Below are 27,144 nucleotides of genomic sequence, written 5' to 3' on the forward strand. Positions count from 1 at the left end.
CAATGCTTCAAAGCCTTTTGGCTTACGTTGTTTCTGTGAGAAATCTGTCATCTTGTCGTCCTTGTTCCTCGGCATGTTCTTTCACTGACTGCTTTTAAGATTTTACTCTTTACCACTGGTTTTAAGCAATGTGATTATCACAGAACATAATGTATCGATCTCTGTTTCTCAGGGTTCACTGAACTTCTTGGATGGATGGGCTTGTAATTTTCATCCAATTTGTAAAAGTTCTGGCCATTGTTTTCAAATATTCCTTCTGTGACCCCTCCTGCTTTTTGGAGACTTTGATAACATGTGTATTTGGCTGCTTGAAATTGCCCTACAGTTCACTGATGCTCTGTTCTTTTTTTATTTGTTTTTCTCCTCTGTGTTTCATTTTGATAGTTTCTACTGTTGTGTCTTTAAATTCATTATTCTACATCGTCTAATCTGATGTGAATCTCATTTAGTATACTTCGATCTCAGACTTTGTAGTTTTCATCTCTAGAAGTTATAGGTGGGCCTTTTTTTTTCTTTTTTTAACATCTTCCATTCCTCTACTTACTGCTTTGAGCATATGGAATATAGTTGTAATAACTGTTTGAATGTCTTGGTCTGTGTTGGTTTTAGTTGGTTTTGATTGATTGATTTTTCTCCTCCTTATTTGTCTACTTCTTTGCATTGCACAGTGATTTCTTATTAGATGCCAAACACTGTGAAGTTTAACTTGCTTGATGCTTGGTATGTTTGAGTTCAAGGATGCATTCTAGCTCTTGGAAGTGCTTCCACTATTTGGGGTGTTGCCCTTATGATTCATCAGGCAGGGCCATGGCAGCATTCAGTGTGGGACTCATTTCACCCCACCGCTCAAACACAATCCTAGTTCTCTATCAAATGCCTGCAGGTTGTGAGGTTCTCCATTCTGACGGGCGGGAACAGAAATTATGCCTGGCCTTGCTGTCTACTACTTCATCTAATCCCATGGGTGGTTAATTTCTGGCCTCAGGTAGTTCCCTCACACGTGGGCTGACCCATACTCTGCTGAATTCTCAAGGGAGACCCCCCCTTGCAGACTTGACGTTCTTCCTCATTGAGGCTTTCTCCTCTCTGGCATCCATTCTTGTGAACTACAGCAACCTGGGTCTCCCTTGGCCCTCAGCTCCATCTCAATTCAGCAAGTTTGCTGAGTTCTGCCAAGACCTCCCTTCCCTGTGGAAATGGCTAGACACCCCTTCCACAGCCTGGGAATTCTCTCATGTCAGTAAGTGGGGGCAATCATAGGGCTCACCTCATTTTTCTCCCAGTCTCTCAAGGGTCCCTGTCCTTCAATGGCTGATGTCCAGTATCTTAAATGCCCTGGTTTCATGTATTTTATACAGCTCTTTTGTTGTCTGTCATGAGAAAGTAAATCCAGACCCTACTAGTCAATCTTGGCTGACAGCAGAACTTGGCTACACAGTTCTCAGTGTTCATAAATATGACAATTGGCCAGGAACATGTCTAACATTCTTTACACATCTCAAAACTTTTTCCTTTTAATTTTGTTTAGAAAAGTTTTTGAAATATTTCTAAATCACAACCCAGAATTAATAAATGTTAGCCAAAACCGAGACTTTTGAGGAAGGAAGGAAATTGTGAATGATGTCAGATAAAGGGCAGTCTGGCAACCGCTGGGTCCCAGAGGCAGAGAGACGAAGGTTGTGTCGTGGGGAGGGGAGAGGAAAAATAGTGAAGGAGGAGGAGGGGAAGGAAGGAAAGGGAAGAGGGAGGAAAAAAGACATATAAAGTCCAAAGAACCTAATTATCTATCCCCAGGGTTGCCAAACCCAAGAATTTTAAAGGAAGCATTATTAGCAATTGTGATTGTTTGAATACAGGCGTCAGGAGGGAAAAGTTGAGAGGAATTCTATGAGGGTCCCAAAATATTGCTAAAGAGAACAAATAGTTTACATTAGTGGCTCTCAAAGTTCCCTGAGATCCTTTTAGAGGTCCACAAGGTCCAAACTGCTTTGATATAATTCAAAGATGGTGTTATGTGTATTCTTCACACACATTCTCTCGCAAGCACACAGTGGATTTTCCAGAAGCTACATGATGTGTATCTCAAAGATTGAATGCAGAAGCAGATATAAGATTCATCTGTCCTTTGTTGAGCCAAACATTCAAGAGATTTCCAGAACAATGTAAAACAATGCTACCTTTTCCATTTGTTTTCAAAATACATTTTTGTAAGAGAAATGTTGTGTTAACTGGTAATGGATTTATTTTTCTTTTTAAAGGATCAATAAAATTTTTAAGTGGTTTTTTTTTCAATACATGAAATTTATTGTCAAATTGGTTTCCATACAACACCCAGTGCTCATCCCAAAAGGTGCCCTCCTCAATACCCATCACCCACCCTCCCCTCCCTCCCACCCCCCATCAACCCTCAGTTTGTTCTCAGTAATTGGTTGTAATGTCTAATATGTGTAATATCAGTAGAGTTAATCAGGTAAACAAATCTCTTTAAAGTTTTCAATAATTTTTCAGAGTGTGAAGGGGTCCTAAGCCCACAAGCCTAAGAACTTCTGTTTTAAAGCTTTTGCAGCCTTACAGAGACCACTGAGTACTTCATGAAGTATCTTCCCCAGAACAAGGATCAAGAAGATCCTTGAAGATCAAGGAGTCACAAGGGAGAATCGCCCCCAACACCGGCTTCTTTACCTTTTATCCAGACTTTGAAATGATGACTCATAGAATGGCAGCCCCTGTAAGCCTCATCCACAAGGAACTGGGTCTTAACTCATTATTGAGATCTGAATTGCTCTTTTCAGTGCTACAAGTCCCACCCCGAATTTCTCGAAAGGGTTGCGAAATTGCCAGTGTCCTCTCCAGTCTGCTTCACCATAATTTTTCCACTATTCATCTGACCCATGCCTAATAATTGATCATTTATGAAGGAAGGAAATGTATAATCAAGCACCTATTACATGTCTGACAGTGAGTTCAGTGCTTTCATAGGACATCACATTTATGCTCACCACCCTATGAACAATATCATTATCCCCTTGTTTTATAGATGGAAACATAAAACTTAAGGATCTTGCCTCAGATTATCCAGTGAGTGAAATAAACCATCGGGGACTCAGCTCACTCTCCAAAGCTCAGGGTCTTTGCCATTCATACTGGCACCTTTCACTGCTCTGCCATTATCACTATTGTGTTGCTGTTGTTTGTAAAGTAAAAAAAAAACACCCTGAAATATCGGAATTCTGCTTTCTACAACCAGAGGGAGAACAGCCTAGTGGCTATAAGTGTAGACAAAGGAGCTGGACAGCTGTAGGTTGGATCCCAGATCTATCATGTACTAGCTGTGTGGTGCTGAGCAAGTCACTAAACTTCTTTGTTTCCTTGATGGTAAAAAATGTTCCTAATTACACCTGCTTTATCGGGTTATTATGAGAACTGAAAAAGTTGATATGTAAAGAGCATTTAAACATTGTCTGATACATAGTCAATGACAGAGATGAGTGTTATTTGCCATACATTAATTATATTTGGGTAAATTACTCAGGATCTATGAACCTAAAAAAACAGGTATAAAAATACCTGCCGGGGGCACCTGGGAGGCTCAGTTGGTTAAGCACCTGAGTCTTGATATTGGTCATGATCTCATGGTTCATCAGATCGAGCCCTGCATCAGGCTCTGCACTGATCCCGTGGAGCCTGCTTGGGATTCTCTCTCTCCCTGTCTCTCTGCCCCTCTCCTCCTTGCTCTCTCTCTCTCTCTCTCTCAGAATAAATGAATATTAAAAAAAAATAACTGTCCAGTTACACCAGAGAGTTATTGAGAAAGTCACAGATAATGAATGTACTAGACAGTATTTTTAACTGAATAATATGCAAATAAGCAAACAATATAGAAGCCCTATTTGCCATAAACTCCCAATATGATGTCATTTTTGAATAGGGAGTTTTCTGATAAAGAGGAGATCAGTATTTCTGGCTAAAAGAGTATGTACTTGTCACCACAGCTAATAAATCCCTTATTCCAAAAACACTAACCCAAACCACAGTTAAAAAGCAGGATATTTCTGCACAAACACTCAAGTCTAAAGTAACCAAGTGTGAAATGTAAAATGACTCAGTCTCTCTGTGTGTGATCGAACAGTGAATTTTGTTAATATCATGAGGAACTATCGGGAGCTGAAATTTAAACAGTCCTCAGAGATAATGAAGGACTTAAAACAAACAAAAGGTCAGTTTGCAACCAGAAGTTTCTCAACATTCTTTACGTATAAACTCAGAAATTCAATTATAGCCATGCCAAAGTTGTTCTGCTGCCCTTCATTTTTCATTGTTAAAAAGTTTTACCAAAACTTGAATCATTTCCTGTCCTGACAACCGCAATATCTTTTTCCCGTTCTTTCTACACTACTAAACTCCAAATTACTATTGCCAAAGAAATTCCCTTCCGCATTGCCAAATGGTATCTCAAGCCATTAGATGTCACATGCACATGAGCACACACGGGAGCATGCACGCACACCGCTACTCTATCTGAGGTCCCTACTGGTGCCTCATAGCACGTTTCACATCTAACTCACTGTCTCTATTATTTGTGACCTTGTTTCTTAACCAGCTATGCCTACTAGAATGTAAGCACCCTGAGGGTAGGATTTTGGTCTGTTTTGTTCACTGTTGTACTATCATTGTCTACAAGAAAGCCTGACGTGTGGTAGATTCATTTTCACTTATATTGAATGAATGAATGAACGAATGAATGAATGACTTAGCTCTGCACATTGATGGTCCTTATACTTGATTTCAGTATTCTTCATCCCTTCCATTTGACAATGTTTTATCTTCCTTGCCCCACCTCTTATGCAACCGGTTATAGTTTTCTCAACCATCTTTGTTTTGTCTCATCAGGCCCTAGCCATGAATATGTAGGTTGTTGATATTAAGACAACTTGCCTGTCCTGGATCTTTCTAAGGGTACGTGGGGAGCTGACTCAGCCAATAGGACTTCACAATATGGAGACCTGAAGCAAAGTGTTTCTCACCCTTGATGAAGTGAGGGTTCGGAACATAGGAATGAGCAGATCAGAGAAAGCTGAAGTCTAAATCATGAATCAACCACCCCTTGGGCTGCTGCACACAAGGAAGGACCCAAAAAAGGGATTTACATAGAAGCTTAGACCACTGCTCCAATTCATGGCTTGCATTTGGGCTAATACGTGGGCTGGAAAGAGCGTTGATAGTACAACCCTTCTCCTTCAAACACAGACGAAATAGCCACTGGCCCTAGATATGAGAAAGGGGCCTCATGAATCAGATCAAGAGATGGCTGGGTCAGTGGGCTGCATACCTGGCTATGCACCAGAGTCCCATGGGCATTCTAGAGCCCTCCTTTCCGAGCAGAATCTCCACAGATGATGCCTGGAAATCTGTATGTTTAAAGAGCTACCAACTGCTCCTCAGAATAACAGCCACTAACCAACAAGCCCAGAATTTTCCCAGGGCAGTTTTAAGTGGAAGTACTCTGGGTTGTCTGTTTGGGAGGGTGCATTATTTACTGGACAGAAACTGGGAATACTAGAGGTTCTGCAATACCCAGGGCCGCACTAAACGACAAAATGTCCTCCATCCTACAAAACTTGAAAATATCCCACCAGACAAGAAGGTAGGTAAAATCTAAGCCCAGAGCCTAATTCTGTTTTTCATAGAAACACATAGCATTTTTTGTGTCATTTTCATATGTGTTGAATTTTTTGGAAATGCAGCTACCACAAAAATTGAGGTGAAGTAGAACTTTATTTTGGGGGGAACTTTAAAAAAGATTTTTCACCACTGGGGAAAATCACATCATTGAAGGCAATGCCACTAATGATATTGGAATCTCCAGGGAGACACAGACTGTTTCCATCTACATTTGCAGCTGCCACTTTACAGACATGTGTGTGTGTTACTGCAAACACCTGTTTCTTTGTGTCTTCCAGCTCAGTCATACTCATGTACATACACATTGAATTGAATGTGGAATCACTTTTATTTCCCCTTCACATCATGATTAGGGTAGCATAGTTCAATTTTTAATACCACGTGTAGGTAGGATATGTTCTCGGTAAATTTCGTTATAGAATAGTAAAGGGGATTTATAAAATATTTTTTAAGAAAGAGAGCATTAAGTCCTTGGAAGGTAAGAACTGCTGATCTCCTTCTGTCCCCCTTGCTCTGACGCTCCCCTACTCTCTCTCTCTTTCTCTCAAAAAAATAAATAAATGTTAAAAAAAAATAAAACCACTGATCTAAATCATCTAATTCATGTCTCAAAACAAAGCTAATGGTTGGAGATGACAACACCATTGTCTTTGACTTGTCCTCATTGTCTATGTGTTCACCCTTGACTTTATCCCATTCCTTCTCCACGGTTGGTGACCTATTCACTGGCAAGTCTTCTAGGAAAACCATTTCTAATTCCAAGTTTTGCAGCATCCAAAGCATCACAAAAGAGGTCTTTTTTCATGGGCAGCCCCTCCCCTCCAGAGATCTTTTCAGCTTTCCTCAGCTTTCCTTTTGAAACACGGATAATTTGAGTTTTGTCTTTAGAACTTGTTTTTTTATTAACACAAGCCCTGCTTTGAAATATTACACCCAAGACTGTGAGAAAGGCTTGACCCAACCAGCTTGGTGGACACTCCTGAGCCATAAGTACCACAGTGGGGCTGAGAGTTCTTACAGTTTTGTGCTTCCCTTTTTAAACATCTCCCTTATTCTCATGTCTCACCTGTGTGCCACATTGTCATTTCAGGCTGCTAAATGTGACTTAATTCTAACTCACCTTTGTGACTGCCCTCAACTCATGTCAGAAACTCTTCCCTTCACTTTCTCCGGAAGCCCTCAGTCCAAGAGACAATATGGTTACAAAGACTTGTGACCAAGGGGAAAGAAAAACATTGTTTGTGCCAAACTAAATCTCAGTACGGAATTAGTCTTCATGGAGAGACGATGAAGTCACAAGAGTAAATCCTCTACTGTGGTTTTCCTACCAAGTTGTTCTTCAGGGAGAACACAGCACATGCTAAGTGATCAATGGGTTCTAGATAGTTGGGTAGTAGCTGAGAAAGAGCCTCCAGGAGATCCCCTTAGCCAACAGTCTACAGAGCTATGAGGGTGGCCACTCTGCTGTCTCTTGCATTATCCTTGTCAAACCCTTCCTTGGCTCAAATAGTGCAGGCAGCATCTGAGGGCTCTACTGAGATGACCTCACTCAAAAACCTTCCCTTCTTCTCCCTCCCCTTTTCCAACCTCTCCCCCAATTTCCTCTCCCTGTTATTCTCCATCTTCCACCACAATTTCTTCCAAATCCCCTTCCTTGCTCTCCATCAACCAAGAAAGATCCACCTAAGACACTCTACTCATTTCTCTATGTTCTTGGAATTGTATTAGTGTACACTATTTTAAACCATAACATTTTATTATTGCATGTGTGTAAAGCATATATGTGAAGTATTTCCCCTGATCCTTTCATTGACCACTGATTCTGGTAAATGTACTTTTGCTGTACTCCAATTTTCTTTGAGCATGGAACTCTGGGAATATTTCATTCCAAAGAAGCTAAATGTATTTATAAGAAAACTCAGTTTGCTTCTCAAAGTTGGCTTCATAATGCTGTTTCCAAAAAGATAAAAAAAAAAAATACAACTTCCCATGAAATAAGGGTAGCATGGCACATCTGTGGTTAAATGTCCTTGACCAATCTTTGACATTATATTATATCATCCTTTGAATCAACCCACCTTGGATTGGGACCCAATGTCACCTTAAGGAAATAGGCTAAATATATTTGTATATTTAATTCAAGGCTGCATTTGATCTTTCTCCATTTATATAGATGCCTTTGGGTTGGTATCTACTCAGTACATAGTATACCCCTATTTCTTAGGAAGATAAGCCAACCTCCCTGACCTCCACTTCCAGTCCATAGGTGTGGGGCTAGGGACACTTGGATGGTTGGGGTGAGAATATTCACTAGACCCAAAGTTGGGACATTTACATGCTCTCTCCCAAGAACTTTGCATCAAGCCTGAAATACGTGGAGCTAATTCCTACATGTCATGGATGGAGTCAAAATGAAAGTATTGTTCTTCTTTGGACTCCATTTGGGAGGGTGGCCATGTTTTCTTCCATGTGAAGCAGAGAAGAAAAGAAAGCCAGTTTTCAGAGAAAGAGAGAAGCAAGAAGTGGAGACAAAAAATGAAAAGAGATTCAGATTCTGACAGACAACCCCCCAGGCTGATTCAGCCCTTCTGGGAGCCAGGCTGCTTCCTTGTCCTTGTTCCCAGAGGCACTTCTGAATGGTGACTAAATTTCTTCCTTTCTGCTTGAGCAAGTTTATCTCCTTTAAAAATGCCCTTGGCTCTTGCCATTGCCAATTCTTATTGCTTATAATCATCAAAATCTAGCTGAGAGCCCTCATTCTTATCAGATTTTTTTCGTAGATTCTTAGATTCCATTGTTTTTCCAAGAGTTAGCTCTTCTCTATTTCATGTCCACTCATTCATTATTGTGTGCCCGCACGCATGCGCACACACGTGTGCGTGTGTGTGTATGTGTGTGTGTGTCAAACACACACACAGATTGCCAAAGGGATAAGGTATTATTATTTACTGATAGCACATTTTCTTCTTCCAGGAAGTACACACTGAGAAACCAAGATATCATCAGAAGTGTTCTGATCAGAAGTGATCATCAGAATAATCAAGGAATCAGACAGGAGGGTTACTCCAGTGTTTAATGGCATCACTTTTGGGGGCCTTCATCTTCACCCTGCACCAGGACCTACCAAGGGCTGTGACTTACCCAAAACCTGGGTGGGCATTGTCTCATTTGTCTGGGAGTCCTTATGTCTTTGCTATATGACAAGCTGGACTTCTTTGAAATGGACAAAGAAGAAAGAAATGGACACATCTTTTCTTTAGCTGTATAACATGAAAGCCAATCTATTGCACTAAATTGCTCCAATCCCACTTATATTAATTCAGAGAGTAATCCTATGTACGGGGATTTCTATTTCTTGAATATATAAAAATGTATACTCTTCCAGGATCACCCTTTGTGTCTGGTTGCCCAGTGGTTTCATACCTTTGAAGAAGAGGCATCTATTACCTTGGGAAGAGGAAGATGGAGGCTAGAACAAAGAAGGCATTGCTCATCTTTGAACTCCAGAATACAGTTTAAGGCAATGGCCAAAAAAAAAGCCTAAGTTAAAATGTCATTAATTGTAAGATGTGTAATAGAAAAGAAGAAAATGCTGCCAATTAACTATGACCTATCATCTATTGCAAGATGTATCTTGAAATATGCTGGGGAAATGGCAAGGCTTTGTTGAGAAACAAAAGGTATTTATTTGGAACTCCTCAAGTGGACTTTGCATCTTAAGAGTCAGGGAGGAAGACTGGACCCATGAACCAAAGACTAAGCAGGGCTAGACTAAAGCAGTGGAGACCCTCTACCACACAGATGGTTAGGGAATGTCCTGAAGCTGATGGAAAGAGCCCACAGAAAGAGAAAAAGGAGAAAGCAAGAGCTTAACTCCTACAGTCACAACTGAAAGGGGGAGTAGAAATCTATGGTGAAAGGGCTGGTGGCCTCCTCCCCCCTGAGGTCGCCTGGGGAGACAGCAATTCCCTCAGAGAAGGTGGGTGCAGACTGAGACCTGGCTTCCAGCTGGGCAAGGAGAATTGCAGAGCTGAGAGAGGTGCCACCAACAGATGGAGAGAACCTGCTGAGAGTTTCTGGCACCAGAAGACTGGAGTCCAGAAGCCTCACATCTACACCAATACCCAGAGTCATCAGTACTGGGTGACTTGATGGCCTACACCCAGGTGAGACCTGTCACACCACAATAGACACGTGGTAGACAAAACACAGCAGGGACCCAAGGACAGGGCTACCACCATTGACAAAACAGAATGAGACATCTCACCAGGGCCAGATTGGGTTGGGCCCCCTCCACAATGCTGGCATGGGAACCAATCCCTAGAGGATGCTAGATCTACCTTAGGGAGAGGACCAGAGAAAAGCAAGAGGGAGAGACCCTGAAAGGCTATTTACAAAGAGTTACTGAGATTGAACACAAACTATGACAGAGATAATAACATCTGTATTTGGCTAAAAACCTTGACTTGTACTGAACATACTAGAACTCCTCTTACATTTAGTCATTCAATAAACAGTGATTGAGCACATACTATATACCAGGCAGTATTCTAGGTCCTTGGGATGTATCTGGGAACAAATCACACAAAATCCCTGCCCACATGGAGCTTACATTCTACATGGTGTAGACAGACAATAAAGAGTAAACATAATAAAGAAGGAAATAATATAGTATGTGAGAAAGTGAATGTGGAAAATGTCTGCCTCAAGAAGACTGAGCCTGAGAGCAAGACTGTGGTTTGCTACATGATATATGTTTCCCGTCTGAGCCCCTATACTTATCGTATGCCAGTGGTGTCATAACACAAGTTAGACCCTACTCTCAAGAAATTGACAATCCAACCTGTGAGTTTATACAGTGAGCTTCATGGGAGCAGGAATTATGCCCTTTCCTCATTTAATGAATATTTACCAAGCACCCAGTAAAATAAGCTCTGGGCACTCCCGCAACACACATACAACACACAGATACGCACAACACACAAAATACTCACAAAACGCACACAGCAAACACAATACACATGTAACATACACACTCACACACAACACTCACCAACACACACAGCACACAAAAAACAGGCACATGACACAGCCATACAACATACACACAACACATAAAAACACACATCCATACAACACACATACACAAAAGCATACAACAAACATAACACACACTCACATAACACCCACATCAAAGTCTCTGTGCTGAAGTATTTTAACATGAAGGACCCCATGACAGAGATGAAGGCTGATCTAATCAAATTAAGCACGTGAAAGTCAGTGAGACCTGAAAGCATTGAGACCTCAGAGGGAAACTCCAATTGAGCTAGTTCAGGACAAAACTATTTGTCCACCTGAGTTCCCGAAACAGCCATTACAGAGTCCCATGAAGGGATTTCTGGCCATGAGAATGAGTTATAACTAAAATCCACCTGCATAGCTAAGAGCTAATGGTCTGCACTTGTTATGTAATTCCCATTAAGACTCCAAACTCTGCCTCTGCCAGACTGAGAAGGTCATTGGCACCAGATGTACCTTACATCTTTCTCAACACCTGGAGTTTACACAAACATTACAATCGCACTGTGAAATTGTGTCATTGGGATTTCAGTTCCAGGAGTTAATCTGATGCAGTTAAGTTCAGAACAATAACTCACCAACTACACACAATTTATTTTCTAATTTTCAGCAGACCAAAGGAAGTTCAATTTGGTTTCCATAATAAATATTCCAACTTCACATGAGAGTACAAAGGGAAACCCTCCTTAGACAAAGGCAGTTTTTAAAATACAGTCAGGAGTTTGTTTCAAGGTATGCTTGAGTTATTGGAAACAAGGTCCAACCTAACTTGAGCATAAGGTTACTGTTTTTACCATTACCCTCTGACAAATGTTTTCTTTGCTTCCAGAATTGTATGTTTATTTGGAGCAATATTCATTTATATATCTTTTCTTGATACTTTGCAAAACATTCTTTACCATGCCAGAGGACTGATTTTGGTGGAAATCTCTCAGGAGGTAGCAGCTTTGGCACTCCTCCAAAGTCTTAATAAGTGAGGATATAACTTTTGAAACTCAAGTGCTCGGAACAAAATAAATATTTTCTGCCCAGCAGTGTCCCCCACCCACAAACGCCATTTCTGAGAAGCCCATATGACACATCCCCAAGGAGCCATACAGACTTGGACTCACATTTAAATAAGCAATAAGCTGTCTTGAGTCCTTGAGTTACAAGGTGAGATTAACCTACTGATAAAAATAACATGCCAGAAGAAACATGCCAGGAACGTGCCAGAAGAAAGATAGGATAGAGACTCAAAGGCAGCAATCTGAGTACAGAAGTAATTGAAGAGAGATGTTGGAGGCTGTTTAATGATCTGAGAAGTCAGAGATAACTAACAGTAATATACGCACTTGATTTTGTGATGTCAACTAGAGAGCTAAGCAAAAAACGTCCATGCACGACAATGCCACAAACAGCATTAACTCACAGGAGAGGCCAAGGTGCCTCCAGCTCTACTATTTCCAAATTTGCTTCATCAGTCTCATGCCCCCTCTGTCACCTTTCCAGAATGGCAAACACACAGATAAAAGTGTTTATTGTGATCCTTGGCATATGGTAGGTGCTTTGCATTGTTATTTGTGGTCCCCCAAAGGTGGGCAGAGAAAGTATTAGGATTTCAAGTGTAGAGTAAGGACCTCTTCCCCATCTCAAATTGGACATGTGGTGTGATGAGAAAACATGTGGATATGGGACGACACTGCCCAACATTTAAAACCATGTTAAAACTAAGACTTGTTAACATTTACTTTGTCACGCACCTAAGATTCATAGGGAAATAAGCATAATCTTTTAAAAGACTTTTTAAAGATTTTTAAAGCCATTTTGAGGGTGTTTTTTTTAAACCTTTTTAAAGGTTTAAACCTTTTTTTTAAGGTTTTTTTTTTTTCCTTCCCCACTTATCACTAGATACTTTCAAACTGGGTCAAACACATATTGCAGTGGGATAATAAATTAACATGAGAACAGTAAGAAGCAGAACTAAGAAACTATAGATGTGCAAATTTTATTTAGAAAAATGTAGCCTGATCGTGAACACATTAGGATCAAGTGTCGAAAGTCTGCTGCCATGATTTCCCAATTTGCCCTGTTTCTTCGACTGTGCAAAAGGGACAAAAAAAGCAAACCCAGAGGTTTTGGGGACAATGTCCTTCCTCCTCATTTTATTTTATTATTTTATTTTGTTTTATTTTATTTTATTTTATTTTATTTTATTTTATTTTATTTTTATTTTTATTTTCATTTTATCTTTTTGTATCCTCCAATGCGCCTAACCCAGTGCAGAGAACTCATTAAATACTTTTTGATGCTTTAAAGTCAGACTCACACAAAGTGATCTCAACTATAGGAGTACTGATGTCTCAGAGGCTGACTCACTAGCAGCACTTAGACTTTCTTACTAATAAAATTCCCCAAATACACTAAACAGCATTCGGATGCAATAAAATTAATCCAGAAACATCATTTGCAGAAGTATGTTGCCCATTTATTCCAAAATCTGCCTTACTTTTAAGGTTTGTTTTTGTATTTTGAAAAGAAGAAGAAGAAAAAGAAAAGCAGTTGCCATATTTACTTAAGAGTCAATATGGCCCCAAATTGTTAAGTAAAGACTGTGCAAACCATCAAACCTCTTAATGGCTGCACCTAATCTTCTCATATTCAGAGTTTCACTGTTACTACTTTAGACAAGATCCTGGGGGGGGGGGGGGAGGAGGGGGAAGTTCTTAAGTGTTTTCCTCAGGAGAACTGGGGAAGAGCAAAGGAAGCTTTAGCAGTTCGAGAAAAGGCAATTAGAAGAGTCTGAACCACCAAATGCAATACACTTACCTTGCCAGCGCAAAACTGGGTAACCTATGTGGGCTTCTTTTCCACCTTATCAAAACGGATGGTTAGACCAAAACACACTTTTCTTCTGAACCATCTACATTAGCTGAATAAATAGTACTAGGCAAGTCCCTACTCACTCTTTGCTTCAACGTTGGCAGTCAAAGTCTGCCACACAGGGGTCCCCACTGCGGCTGGGATGAGTCCAGACCACTCCATTGCGGGTCCTACACCCGCCCAGGTCTCCCTGGACTCTAGCTTTTGCAAGTGTTTGCCTCCTCACCAACTTCCCCGGTCGCTACCTCTTTCCCTCCACAGAGAAAGTCACTCTTCCTCCTCCAGCTCATGCCTTCCTCCCCACTCCTCCAACCAGGGGGGATTCTCTCCCCTCCTCTGAACCCTTGGCTTCACCTCCCCCTCTCTGATGGCACTGGCAACCCCAACTTCGTTCTGGACGAGTTCTTCACTGCCCTGATACTCAAGTTCTTAAAAGTAGGCTCTTTCTCTGACTATAGCTTGAACAGAGCAGACATGTGAATCTTTGCCAAATAAGTACACAGTGGCTACATTTACACGACTAATGCCCACCGTGCCTTAGAAAATTCCACCCACACTGATGGGATGGAGAGCCTTTGGTAACTTCTAGGGACAAGGTTTTCTGGGAAATGGATGTAAATTCCCCCAGCAGGCAGGATGTGGCAATCGCTTGCTCCAGCCAGCTTCTTGTTTGCTCAGGTAATTTACTGAATTTATGGCTGTCTACATCCCAGGTCAGTGGTTCTCAACCCACATTATACCAGTGGCATGGTATAATCACCTGGCAAGCTTTTAAAAATCCCTGTGCTGATGCTGTGTCCCAGACCAATCACATGAGAACTTCTGATGGTGGGACCCAGGCATCAGCATGTTTTAAAGCTTCCCAGGTGATTCAGATACACAGCCAGGATTGACGACCACTGGCCTAGACCATAGAGGATGATCCTATTCAGCAGACGTATATCCAATTTGTACAGAACTGCATGGTTCGCTAACACAGCAAAACCTGTTTTCTACATGGACCCAGCCTACTGTGGCCAGGCAAAGAAAGAGAGTTGAGCCTCAGGGACTTAGTCACACACAGCAGGTTTCCCTAGAACAGTAATTTATAATCCGAACATCAATACATCAGTTCCAGACCAAAGGAAGTACCTGTCTCCACCACCCCTCCCCATAGCATTTTTCTCTTTCCTGTGAAGGTAGTTTCTGTACACTTGTCACACTGTCATACCAAAGTTCTTAAAGGTTTCAACTGGGAAAAAGAAGTTTAGAACTCTAATCCTGCTGTTAAATAAAACTCAGAATTTGAGGTTGATGATAAATATTCAAGCATGGTGAATGATGTTGGGTGTAATTTCCCACATTATTACAATAGCAAAAATGGAACCGCCCCTTCTCCTTACGAGTCAGCTCAGTAACCCACCATATTAATCTAGAGAAATGCTTAAATCTTGAGGGAAATTTATTAAAAAGAGGTAGTCGTGGTAAGTTCACATAAGATTTTTCAAGTCAACTAAGTCTAAGTACACGTTCCATCACCAGTGATTATAACCACGTATTTTCCTTCTAGGAAAGAAATCCCATGAATCTTTGCACTGCCAGCTACATTATGTGTATAGGTACATGAATATCAATATGATTGGCGTATAACATTGTGTAAGTTTAAGGTGCACAAGGTGTGGATCTGATGCATTTATATATTGCAAAATGACTACCACCATAGCATAAGCTAACACCCCCAACCTATCACATAAATACCACTTCTTTTTTTATGGTTAGAATATTTAAGATCTGCTGTTAGCAAATTTCAAGTGCATGATATTAGCTATAATAGCCATGCTGTACATTAGATCCCAATGTGTTAATCTCATAACCGGAAGTTTTTATCCTTTGATCAAAATCTATTTCCCTCTAAGAACAACACTCCTCCACTCTGTTGCTCTGAGTTTAGCTTTTGTAGACTTCACATGTAAGTGATATCATACAGCATTTCTCTTTCTCTGTCTGGCTTATTTCACTTAGCCTAATGCCCTAAAGCTTCATCCATGTTGTTGCAAAAGGCAGGATTTCCTTCTTTTCTCGTGGCTGAATAATATCTCGTTGCATATATATATACCACATATTCTTTATCCATTCACCTGCTGACAAATATTTAGGTTGTGTCCGTATCTTGGCTATTGTGAATAATGCTGCAGTAAACATGGAGGTGCAGATATCTCCTCAAGATCCTGTTTCTACTTCCTTCAGATATACACCCAGAAGTGGGATGACTCAATCACATTGTAGTTCTCCTTTAAATTTTTGAGGAACCTCCATACCATGTTCAGTAGTAACCATAACCAATTTACATTCCCTCCAACAGTACACAAGGCTTCCCTTTTCTCTACAATCTTGCCAACACTTGTTATCAGTTGTTGTTTTTTTGATATACAGATTATTCTTCAATGGACAGATGATACTATTTGTGAAATCAGGTTTTTCCCACCTACTTCAGGCAGAGTCTGTTTAATCATTCCAGAGAAATATCTATCAAGTTAATTTGTACCTTATTATTATGTATATTTCATCTGGATTGATTTTAGTTTAAAAATTATCTACTGACTATTGCAGAGGGTGGAAAATAACCCTTGCACATGATACCTTTTTGAAAAAAACTAGCTTACAGATAACATGTGCCAATTTGGGTGATAAATCCATATCAGAGGAGGAAAGAGGGAACCTTAATCATGTGCTTCATGTGAACAAACTTTGAAAAACGTCAACACTCATAAAAATGTGACTACTTCAACTACACCTTAAGAAGAATGATTCCAGGGGCGCCTGGGTGGCTTAGTTGGTTGAGCGTCCGACATCGGCTCAGGTCATGATCTCGCAGTTTGTGAGTTTGAGCCCCACGTCAGGCTCTGTGCTGACAGCTCGGAGCCTGGAGCCTGCTTCAGTTTCTGTGTCTCCCTCTCTCTGCCCCTTCCCCACTTATACTCTGTCTCTCTCTGTCTCTCAAAAACATTAAAAAAATTTTTTTAAAAAAAGAAGAAGAATGATTCCATAAACCAGTGCTTCCCTTCTTCAAGTTCTCTTACCATTTCAGCACAGCAAAATACAAAGAATGTTGGGATTCCAGCAGACACATGTTTATATCTGGACTCCTGTTAATCATTCACTACATCTTGAGAAACTACTTGCTGTCTCTGGGTCTCTGTCTCCTTCAGGAAAAATTAAAAATAACAAAATCCATGTGAGGAACACAAGTAATATCTGAGAAGCACCCAGAAATCATGGGGAGGAGACCGACAGGGGCAGGGGAAGAGGGTGCTACATTGTTGGTATTTCCAGAAGAGTGTGGCTGCTAGATTGAACAAAGAGATCAAGAGGTGGGCAAATGAAATCACAGACAACAAAAGACCTAACAAAAGATAACAAAAGAAAAGTTGCCCGAGGATTTCCAGTAAAGTTCTACCGTCTCACTAACTCCGGGAATAGAGTTAGGGTAACCACATCAGTTTTGGGGGGGGTGCACTCATGGCTTTGGAATGTGTTGGTTTTGTGACCCATGTTGGAATATGCTGTCGGCAAAATTGACTGAGTGGCTACGGTCATCAAAAGCAACACTGCTCACCTCAACCAAGAAAGGGCTCACTGTCAAGAGGTTTTTTATCTTTAGAAACAAGACGGAATAATTTATAAGCATGGTTGTGTCCAATAATACCACTTCAAACTATAAAAAGAGGCAGACATCCACAAAAGACGCACACATGCCATCACCTAGTTAATGTTAGAACAATGTCATTGTTCATTCATTGAGTCCAAGAATGTCTGAAGGCTTCAGACATCAAACTTGCTAAAATCTTTTCTGAAATTTCAGTCTTTAAAGCAAATAATGCCATTGTTATGGACTGATTGAACATAGATATAAGAAAACTAAAAAGCCTAAAAATCTAGGAATCCTCAGATATTTATTTCAACTATGTTTAACAAGTATGTTTAGACACATTTCAAATTTTACAAATAATGTTTCTGGACTTTTTTTGTTTTGCTTTTTGGTATATATCCCTTTTGCTGCCTTTTTTACCCATCATTATCACTTGACAGTCCCTTCCCCAAGTTGCTTTCAACTGGACAGTTCTGTCTGGGTTGGTTGAGCACCTAGAATTCACCTGAGGAGTCCCTTCCTCTCAGAAGGAAACCCTGCCCTCTTTTCCCGGGACCAGGAGAAGCTTCCTGAGCTTATGAAACTGACCTACAGCCTTCCAATTTCCTATCCAGATGTTCTATGTCCATGGAAGCCTGCATCCCTTAACACCTCTTCAGGGCCAAAGTTCATGGAGTCTTCATTCCAGGTGCCCCTCCATGCACATACATTAATCCCTACTCTGCTCTGGCCACAAATGACCAGTTGTGCCATGCAGACAGGCCTGAGTGTCCCCCCAGTCATCAATACTTTGTCTTGTTCTCTTATGTTTCTTTACAAGATGGAGGCTCTTCTCAACTTGGAGCCTTATCATCAGGTACCCAAGGGCACGGTCCATCCATACCCCTTCTGCAGAGCCCTCCCTAGCATCGCAAACTCATGAGCAAAGTAGCCCCATAAGAATGGAACCGAAGGACCAGGGTGGAAAAGCAGGCATAGTAGAGGGAAAACCTCTCCTCAGGGCCTTCCCCAGATAATAAAACTTAGGTATTTGCTTTATTATGGAGTACAGAAAGCCATGGTCTCAGGGCTCAGGGGACAGTCCCAGCTCCACCCTTTGCTCACTCAGTGGTCTTAAGGAAAGCTCTCTAGTCTTCATCTCTAAAGTTAGAATGATAACCCTACCTGCACCTCCAGAAAAGGATGTGGGAGAAGCACATACATGGCCCACACCATGAGGCCAGGGTTTTCATCTGGAAGCTGAAAGGTGCAGGGCCCTTTTGCTGTTCCTTTCCTGCCTTCCTTTTGGTTGTTGACATTTGATTCTCTAGAAGCCAGACTGTAAACTGCTGCACATTTTCTAAAGCTTTCTATTTTCCCTCCCACTTCCTCTTCCTCTTCCTCCTGGGGGCACCCAGTACAGTGCTTGGCCCAGACTGGAAATGCTACAGTGATTTGTGAAAACGACCAGTTAATTCAGCAAGGTGTGAGATAATGAAGGAGAAAGTCCTTATAAGCTGAGTTTTACTTCTGGGAGAGGTAGAATGTATTTTTGTGGAACGTCTCCATGGCATTGTTTGGGCAAAGCTTTTGTCACTTGTCACACACACAGGAATTCAGGGCTGGGCAAAAGAGTGAAGTATCTTGGGTGCCAACGCTCTACCACATGTCAGCCATGTCACTGTCTCTTGTGGCAAACGCAACGACTTCTGCCCATGACATCCACTATCCAGATGAGCTATTATGGTCTACAGCATAAGACTTTATAGACTCTGTCACCATCTGTCCACCCATGACTGAAGGCTACCTGAAATTCAGAATAAAAGCCAATCTCCTAACCATGGCCGCAAATGCCCACCATGATCTGCCCCCTGCCCCTCTCCAAGCTCATCTCCAAGCCCCCTCCCTCATACTTGACCAACCCTATACATGTCTTCTTCTGTTCCTTCAACAGGGCTCTACCGTGCTGAACCCTCTGCCCTCCACCTGTGTGCCTCAGACCCCGCCCTCCTCCACCAGGACCTGCATCACCAAGCTAATGTAGATCTTGGCTCATCAGTCACCATCTTAGCAGCCGTCTGTCTCTTTCATGGTGCTAATCACTATTGGTACATGTGCTGCTGCCCAGCTTTTTTGTGCCGCCCTTGCAAGCAGCAGCCAGATTGCCCTCACTCACTATGGTGTCTCATGGCTAGACACCTAGCAAGGCCTAAGAAAACAATCATTGAGTAAACCAAAACTTATGATCACAAACAGTTTTTAAAACAATCTCAATACCACTACATACTTATTAGAATGGCCAAAATCCAGAACACTGACAACAACAAATGCTGACAAGGAAGTAGAGCAACAGGAACTCTCATTCATTGCAGGTGGGAATACAAAATGGTACAACCACTTTGGAAGATAGTTCGGCAGTTTCTTACAAAACAGACTTACCATACAATCCAGAAACTGTGCCCCTCGGTATTTACATAAAAGAGTTGAAAATTTACATCCACACAAAAACCTGTACATAGATATTTATAGCAGCTTTAATCATAATTACCCAAATTTGGAAGCAACCAAGATATTATTCAGTAGATGCATGGATAAATAAGCTGGTACATCCAGATGGTGGAATATTATTTAGCACTAAAAGGAAATGAACCATCAAGCCATGAAAAGACATGAAGAAAACTTAAATGCCCACTTCTAAGTAAAAGAAGCCAATCTGTTCCTTGATTCCAACTATATAGCATTCTGAATAAGGCAAAACTACGAAGACAGTAAATGATCAGTGGTTGCCCCAGGTTGTCGGGTGGTGATGGGGAGAATGAATAAGTGGAACACCGAAGACGTTAGGGCAGTGAAAATACTCTGTGTGATACCACAGTGATGTGTGCATGTCATTATATACTCATCTAAACCCACAGTACAACAGCGAAAGTGAACCCCAATGTAAACTATGGACTTCGGGTGAAAACGACGTGTCAGTGTTGGTTCATCAATGGTAACAGATCCACCACTCCGGGAAGGGAGAGCATACTGATAATGAGGAAAGCTATACATGTGTGGGGGAAGAACATAAATGGGAAATCGCTATACCTTCCCCTCAATTCTGCTGTGAACCTAAAACTGCTGTTAAAAAATAAAGTCTAAAAAAAGAAACCTCCATCATGACATGAGATATGAAAAATTTAAAAACAAGCTGAGTTAACCTCTTCCTCCAAAAGATCACAAAAGTTTCATAAAAACCAGTTGACTGGTGGGGGGCGCCTGGGTGGCTCAGTCGGACTTCAACTCGGGTTGAAGCGTCCGACTTCAACTCAGGTCATGACTCAGGTCATGATCTCACGGTTCGTGGGTTCAAGCCCCGGATTGGGCTCTGTGCTGACAGCTCAGAGCCCAGAGCCTGCTTCGGGTTCTCTGTCTCCCTCTCTCTCTCTGCTTCTCCCCCACTCATGCTCTGTCTCTCTCTGTCTCTCAAAAATAAATAAATGTCAAAAAAAAAACCCACAAAAAACAGTTGACTGGCATACTGTGTTGACAAGTGCATGGGGAAACAATCTCTCCAATATTCCAGAGGAAGTGTTCATTGGCATAAGTAGGTGGTACGTGGATGGGCAATTTTGAAATACATACAAAATCACAAATGCACATAGTCTTTGACCTGTAATTCCACTTCTAGGAATTTAGCCAATAAATGCGCTTGTTTGCCCCTCTGCAAAATGACACAGGTGAGGCTCTTATTCATTGCAACACTGGTTGTAATAGCAAAAGACTGCAAGCAACTTAAAAGTCCACTGAAAGGTTAAAAATGCACCTCACTAGATGCAGATATGGAATAGCGTGCAGAGGAGGGTACACCATCAGTGTGCGTGATGGTTAATTTTATGTGTCAGTTTGACTGAGCCACAGGACACCCAGATAGCTGGTTAAAGACTGTGTCTGGGTGTGTCTGGGAAGGTGCTTGTGGAAGAGATTAGTGTTTGAACTCATAAAGCAGATGGCTCTCCCCAGTATGCATGAGCATCGTCCAATTCCTTGGGGGTCGCAACAGAACAAAGAGGCAGAGAAAAGTTGAATCAGCTCTACTTGAGCTCAGACATCTGTTTTCTCTTGCCCTCCATGCTTTTTGTTCGCAGGCCTTCAGACCTGGGCTAGAATCTACACCTTTGGCTCTACAGCTCTTAGGCCTTAAAACTATGCCACCTGCTTTCCTGGGTCTACAGCTTGTCGACGGCAGATAGTAGTACTTCTCAGCCTCCGTAACCATGTGAGCCAATACTTTATAATCTCTCTCGCTCTCGCTCTCTCAGGATCCCAATTACATGCCCAATTTTATATATAAAACCAATAGGAGATTGATATACGTATCTCCTGCTGGCCCTGTTTCTCTAAAGAACCCTGACTAATACAGTGTGGAAAAGGTGGAAAAAAAACTATTAACCCTCGTTTAGCTACTTGTTGGTGAGAGTGAGGGAAAGAGGTATCCGAGAAAAGGAAAGAGGAAAGACTTCACTAGATACCCCTTTTAAATTGTGTGTTATCTATTCAAAAGTACACAAGCTATATGCTATTTGTTGAAAAAAAATCTAATTCCAAAATCTTACTGAAAAGTTCAACAGAAAATTGTATAAAATACTACTTTAAATTATATTCTTATCCCCATCTTATAACTGGAACAACTAAATGAAGAGAAGATAGGTCAGTTGCCAAGAGAAAACAAAGCTGGGCCTCCTCTCCCAAGCTAGTACTTGCCTTACTTCATTCTAGCTTCCTTGGAGACATTTCTTGGACATTCCTGGTGCAGAACTAGGGGCCCAATGGATAGAACGTTTAGGGAAAGTGTCCCCACGTATTAAACACTCAACGTGTCTAGGCCGAGATGATAAATTGGATGATCCTGCCAGGGAATGTCAGCCTGAAAATCAACTCCAGGTACCATTTCACAATGGCCCACATAGAATCAGAGAGAAAAGGGCAGAGCACCCCACCTCCCCACAATCCCCAAGTGAGGGGATGAACTGGCTGAGTTTCCAGGCCCGACACCTTCAAATGTAGCACGGGACTCATAGCACTTTTGGACAAGGAATCCATCACATCAGCACTCAACTGTCCAGACCACTGTAGCATGGGGGCTAAGAAGTTCAATGGACTTGATATAGATCGATGGGGATCTCCCATCACTAGCTCATCTCATCACCTTTGGGCCACTTGCCGAACTTCTCAGAGTCTGAGTTGGTTTGGTCCCTGAGCATGTATAATGATGCCAATTTTGCAATGTTATGAAAAAGATGAGATATAATGATGTAAGAATGCAGATCAATGTGTGTTCCTTAGTGGGAACTCAGTAAACGGTGGCTATGTAGCCAACTGGACAGCACAAACATCGTCGGTGGGTCAGCGGTCCCAAACCTACGTGCCATTCATCGTCTCTAGGGTTCAGTCAATCCTACCCTCACCAACCTGTGGGCTCTAAGTAAGACTGCATCATGAATCCCAGCTGTGCACTGACTTTGAGCAAATCACTTCTCTGTCCTTCAGCTTCTTAATCTGCAGAATAAGATCATAACAGTGACTACCTTATATACAAAGCACTTAGAACGAGATCTCACGTATAGTTAAGGGCTTTATGAAGTATTAGCCCTCATTATTATTTATTCGGCACCGAGTTCAAAGCGTTGCTAAGCATCAGTTTGGTTCTGATGTTGATAGCCTAGCACTGAGCTGAGGATCAGAGTGAAACTCTGTACCCCCTGTAAAGCTTCTTATACTCACACCAAGCCCATTTGTAAGACTTACTCTTACAAATCTATGATCTCCATTTTCCTGGTTCTACCCTTGGCTTGTATTCATTTGCTTAATATCCATTAAGAGCTTTAAAGGTTTACTCAATAACAATGGAAACCCACCCAAATGAAATTAAACCATTTCCAAACTCTTCTGTGATTCCTTTCCCGGCAGAGTTGGGTAAAAATGTTCCTGGCTACCTTCTGTTGACTCGTTCAAGAAACATTTGTGGAGCCTGATACCAGGAGGTATCAGACCCCCAGACCAGGTGCTAGAGAGAGAAACGCACATAAAAACAAGCCCCGCCTTTGAGAAGGGGGAACTGAGCAAAGCAAGTGGACAATGACAATGCAATATAAGAAGGATGGTGCATTGTCCTACATTCAAGTGAGATAAGTAAGCAACAAAATAGAAACCATCTTCAATCTAAAGTATGTCCATATGCTGCTAGAACATACCAAATGCTAGGACTGAATCCAAGAACCAAGAAATATGTTGCAACACACACACACACATACACACAGACACACACGCACGTGTGCACACTCTCAACACACACACTTTCCAAGTCTAGAATTAGAACACATTGCCAAAATTTCAGCGTGCTGCTCTCCAAAAACAACATACTTTATAGGCAAGAATATAAATAAACAAAACAGCCATCATAATAGTACCATTTTGTATTTCTTCCTTTTTTTCTATTCAAAAAGTTTTCCTCTGTCTCATCTCTCCATGTTCCCAATACAATCATATGGTGGGATGAAAAGTCAGTCCTTACTTTTGAACTTTATATACAAAACGGAGGGGCTGCTGGGTGACTCAATTGGTTGAGCGTCTGATTTCAGCTTAGGCCATGAACTCACGTTTCACGTGTTCAAGCCCCTGCATTGGGGTCTGTGCTGACAGCTCAGAGCCCGGAGTCTGCTTTGGATTCTGTGTCTCCTTCTCTCTCTGTCCCTCCCCTGCTTGCACTCTGTCTCTTTCTCCCTCTCAAAAATAAATAAAGATTTAAAAAATTGTTTTTTAATTTATAGACAAAAAGGAAATAAAATCACAAAGACTGAGTTTTGCCCTGGGTTGTTCAAATGGTGGCAATTCAGAGCAAAAGCCTCTGATTCCCCACATCTCAGTCTACCTTCTGAGCGACATCAAATGAGGTCAAAGTCCCCAGAAATTAGGTTGGCATAAGTTACTGTAAGAAATGATTGCTTTGATAACCAGAAAGACAAGAAGAGACTGAACCCAAAGGGGCAGAATAGGAAACCAAAAGGACTTACAAAGGGTTTTCTTAAAGCAAATCAAGACCACAAAATAGCCTTTGCCAGTTATTAGATTAGCAAGCGCATTAAAAAAAAAAAAAAAAAAAAAAAAAAAAAAAAAAAAAAAGGCGGGGCGCCTGGGTGGCGCAGTCGGTTAAGCGTCAGACTTCAGCCAGGTCACGATCTCGCGGTCCGTGAGTTCGAGCCCCGCGTGGGGCTCTGGGCTGATGGCTCAGAGCCTGGAGCCTGTTTCCGATTCTGTGTCTCCCTCTCTCTGCCCCTCCCCCGTTCATGCTCTGTCTCTCTCTGTCCCAAAAATAAATAAACGTTGAAAAAAAAATTAAAAAAAAAAAAGGCAAACCCCAGTGTTAGTGAAAGTGTGGGGGGAATGGTATCTGTACAGAACTGGAGGGCATATACATGAATGGCACCTTCCTAGATTAATTTCGTAGCAGGGACCAAGAGCTTCAAAAATGCTCATGCCCTTTGACCCTATGGTGTTCCCTCTGGGGAAGACAGTCCCAGGAAACAATTAGGAAGAGATAGAAAGGTTAGTGAGTACATCAGTCTTGTAAGGTTAATAATAAAAAAGAAAACAATCCAATATCTACCAACATGATTTCTAAATTCTGTATGTAATGTGATCACACAACTTTTGTAGAAAGAAATTCATTAGCATGGCGAGATGATCACAATATATTCCCAAAAGGGAAAAGCAGGTAATAAACCAGCAGGTACAGTACAAGGATGTTTTTCTTTTAAATGCAAATGCAATCGGGGAAAAAACATATGCACCAAAATGTTAACAGCATTATTCACACAGTGACGGGTTTTTATCTTTCATCTTTTTTCTTGATCTATGTCCTTTATTCTGTATCTGACAGTGAGCATGGGCGATGCGTGTCGATTTGCCAATTTTGCAAGGGCACATTTTAAAAGTGAATCCCAGCCATTCCTCAACCATGCCTGGCAAGGTTTTCTCCTAAGTAAGCAAGCAGGCATGTGCCCAGAAGGGGTTGAGGGATAGAAGACTAACCCCTGCATATGGCCTTGAGAAAGGCCCTAAGTATCTCTTGAAGTTCATCACCAGGATCAGGAAGGTTTAAATCACCTCAAGAAGCACTCCCTGCTCTTTCTAGGCAGCATTATCTCCCTCCTGTCCCCAGCAGATTCACACGTTTCCAGCAAGCACAGATCCTTCCTTGGCCTCCAGCACATTTGGTGGTCTCCAGCCACCCATGAGTGGGTCGCCTGATTCACAAACCAGCTGGTCATCAGCTGCACCTTCTGAAAACATCCTTCCTCACCACAGTACCTACTAGCAGTTTGCTTAAGAGCAAAGAGTCGTGAATTGAATTGAATTGAATTGAATTGAATTGAACGGTAAACCTCATTTTGCTCTCCTTCTGGTGTTCTCATTTCTCTTTAATCTTCCAGATTCTATCCCATTTTCTTATCCTTTTCCACAACAATGCTACTGCTAGGATTATGGAAGTCAAGGGCATCCAATAAAGAAATACTGGGGGATGTTTCTAATCTCCTCTGAGAGTATAAGGTCTTCCTTGCAGCTGTGGGTGTAACATTCGTAAGGCCTCTGAAAAAAATGGTTGCGCTTTTAAGATTACATTTTACGCCCTTACTGGAGGAAGCTCCTGCAAGTGTTGCTAATACAATACATTATAACATTAAATGCAACCAATGGATGTCTGTTAATAGTAATGCAAGGCCTTCAGTCAAACATTGGCCCAGGTTGTGCCCCTCTAAAACTGACAAAACTTAATGGAAAGTGATAAAATAAGTCTTAATTCTAACATCAACAACAATGTTTTTGAAAGCTTCTCATTTATAATACCCATCCCTTAAACCTCACAATTTACCCCAAGTCATGCAACTATTTATGGTTTATAAGTAGCATATATTTCCCATATCACTCATCGTTAATCTTCCAAGAGAGTAAAACATACCTTATCATAGGTGACCTCTTCATATGACTCACAGACACATCTCTAGGTCAAATATGGCTACAACAGAGCCATATAACTCCAAGAAATCCTTAAAAATCCTGTTTTCAACAAACAGCATAACATTATCAGTTTTACCAAATTCCATTTGTTCCTCCTAAATACTTTCTCAATGTATAAGTAAGCAAAAAGAAAAAGAGGAAAAAATACGAGAACAAAAGCCAGAAGTGCAATTAATCATCTTACCATGTCCTTTCTTCATCGTAGGGACATTTGGGGATGGCTGGCCTCACAGGAGGTGGTGACTCCAAGGGTAAGCCCACAGGGCTTCTTCCCCCAAATAAGTCAGCTGAGTCGCAGTTGGTTATTAAAAACAAAAGTGCATTTTGATGTCAGCCCTGGATAGACTTGCTAATTCCTCTTTTCTCTCTCCGAAGAGCTTTGGATCTGGTTCGTGCAGCACCAGAGGGTACCTCACATCTTGTCGGCCGACCCAGTGGTACTGAGGCTAAAAGAAAGGACAAATACTCTGAGTGATGTGTGTGTCAGAGCCTACAGGGGCTTTAATCCTCAGCAGTGACACATTTGGGGAGCTACGAACAGGAAACTCAGAGCTGGGCAGACTGCCAGAATCATTCCGAAAACGTGCCAAACCCTTACGAAATACCCACACACTTTATTTCACATTCACCTCGAACACTTCACAAGCCTGTGTCTCTGTCCTCATGTGACTTTGCGTTAGACCTAGACAAGCCTTGCCCGCATGTCCAGCCTACCACAGGTCCCGTCATCTCCCGAGTCAAGACGGGGACTGGGGTGTCCTACCCTCTCCCTTGGTTGCTGTCCTCCCAATCCTTCTTAGAACAATATCCACAAACGTGAGCCTGAAGGACCTTTCATTCAGTTCTCTTTATCTTTC

General features: G+C 41.6%; 1 protein-coding gene across 8 annotated transcripts in view; it reads right to left on the reverse strand.

The window, feature by feature from the left end:
* Positions 1–26,804, reverse strand: part of IL1R1 (interleukin 1 receptor type 1) — a 79,106-nt gene extending 52,302 nt beyond the window's left edge. For 3 of the 8 annotated variants that reach the window (XM_019826985.3, XM_006930031.5, XM_006930032.5), the window contains exons 1-2: positions 26,472–26,800; positions 26,229–26,326 (exon numbers count right to left, since the gene is read on the reverse strand). The gene's annotated coding sequence lies outside the window, so the exon portion shown is untranslated. Of the gene's footprint in view, positions 1–26,228; positions 26,327–26,471 lie in introns of all 8 variants that reach the window. The other 5 variants (XM_045053996.1, XM_019826986.3, XM_019826987.2 and 2 more) reach the window with 4 other exon arrangements.
* Positions 26,805–27,144: the final 340 nt, after the last annotated feature.

Source organism: Felis catus, chromosome A3 (assembly GCF_018350175.1).
Source record: "Felis catus isolate Fca126 chromosome A3, F.catus_Fca126_mat1.0, whole genome shotgun sequence".
Taxonomy (NCBI): domain Eukaryota; kingdom Metazoa; phylum Chordata; class Mammalia; order Carnivora; family Felidae; genus Felis; species Felis catus.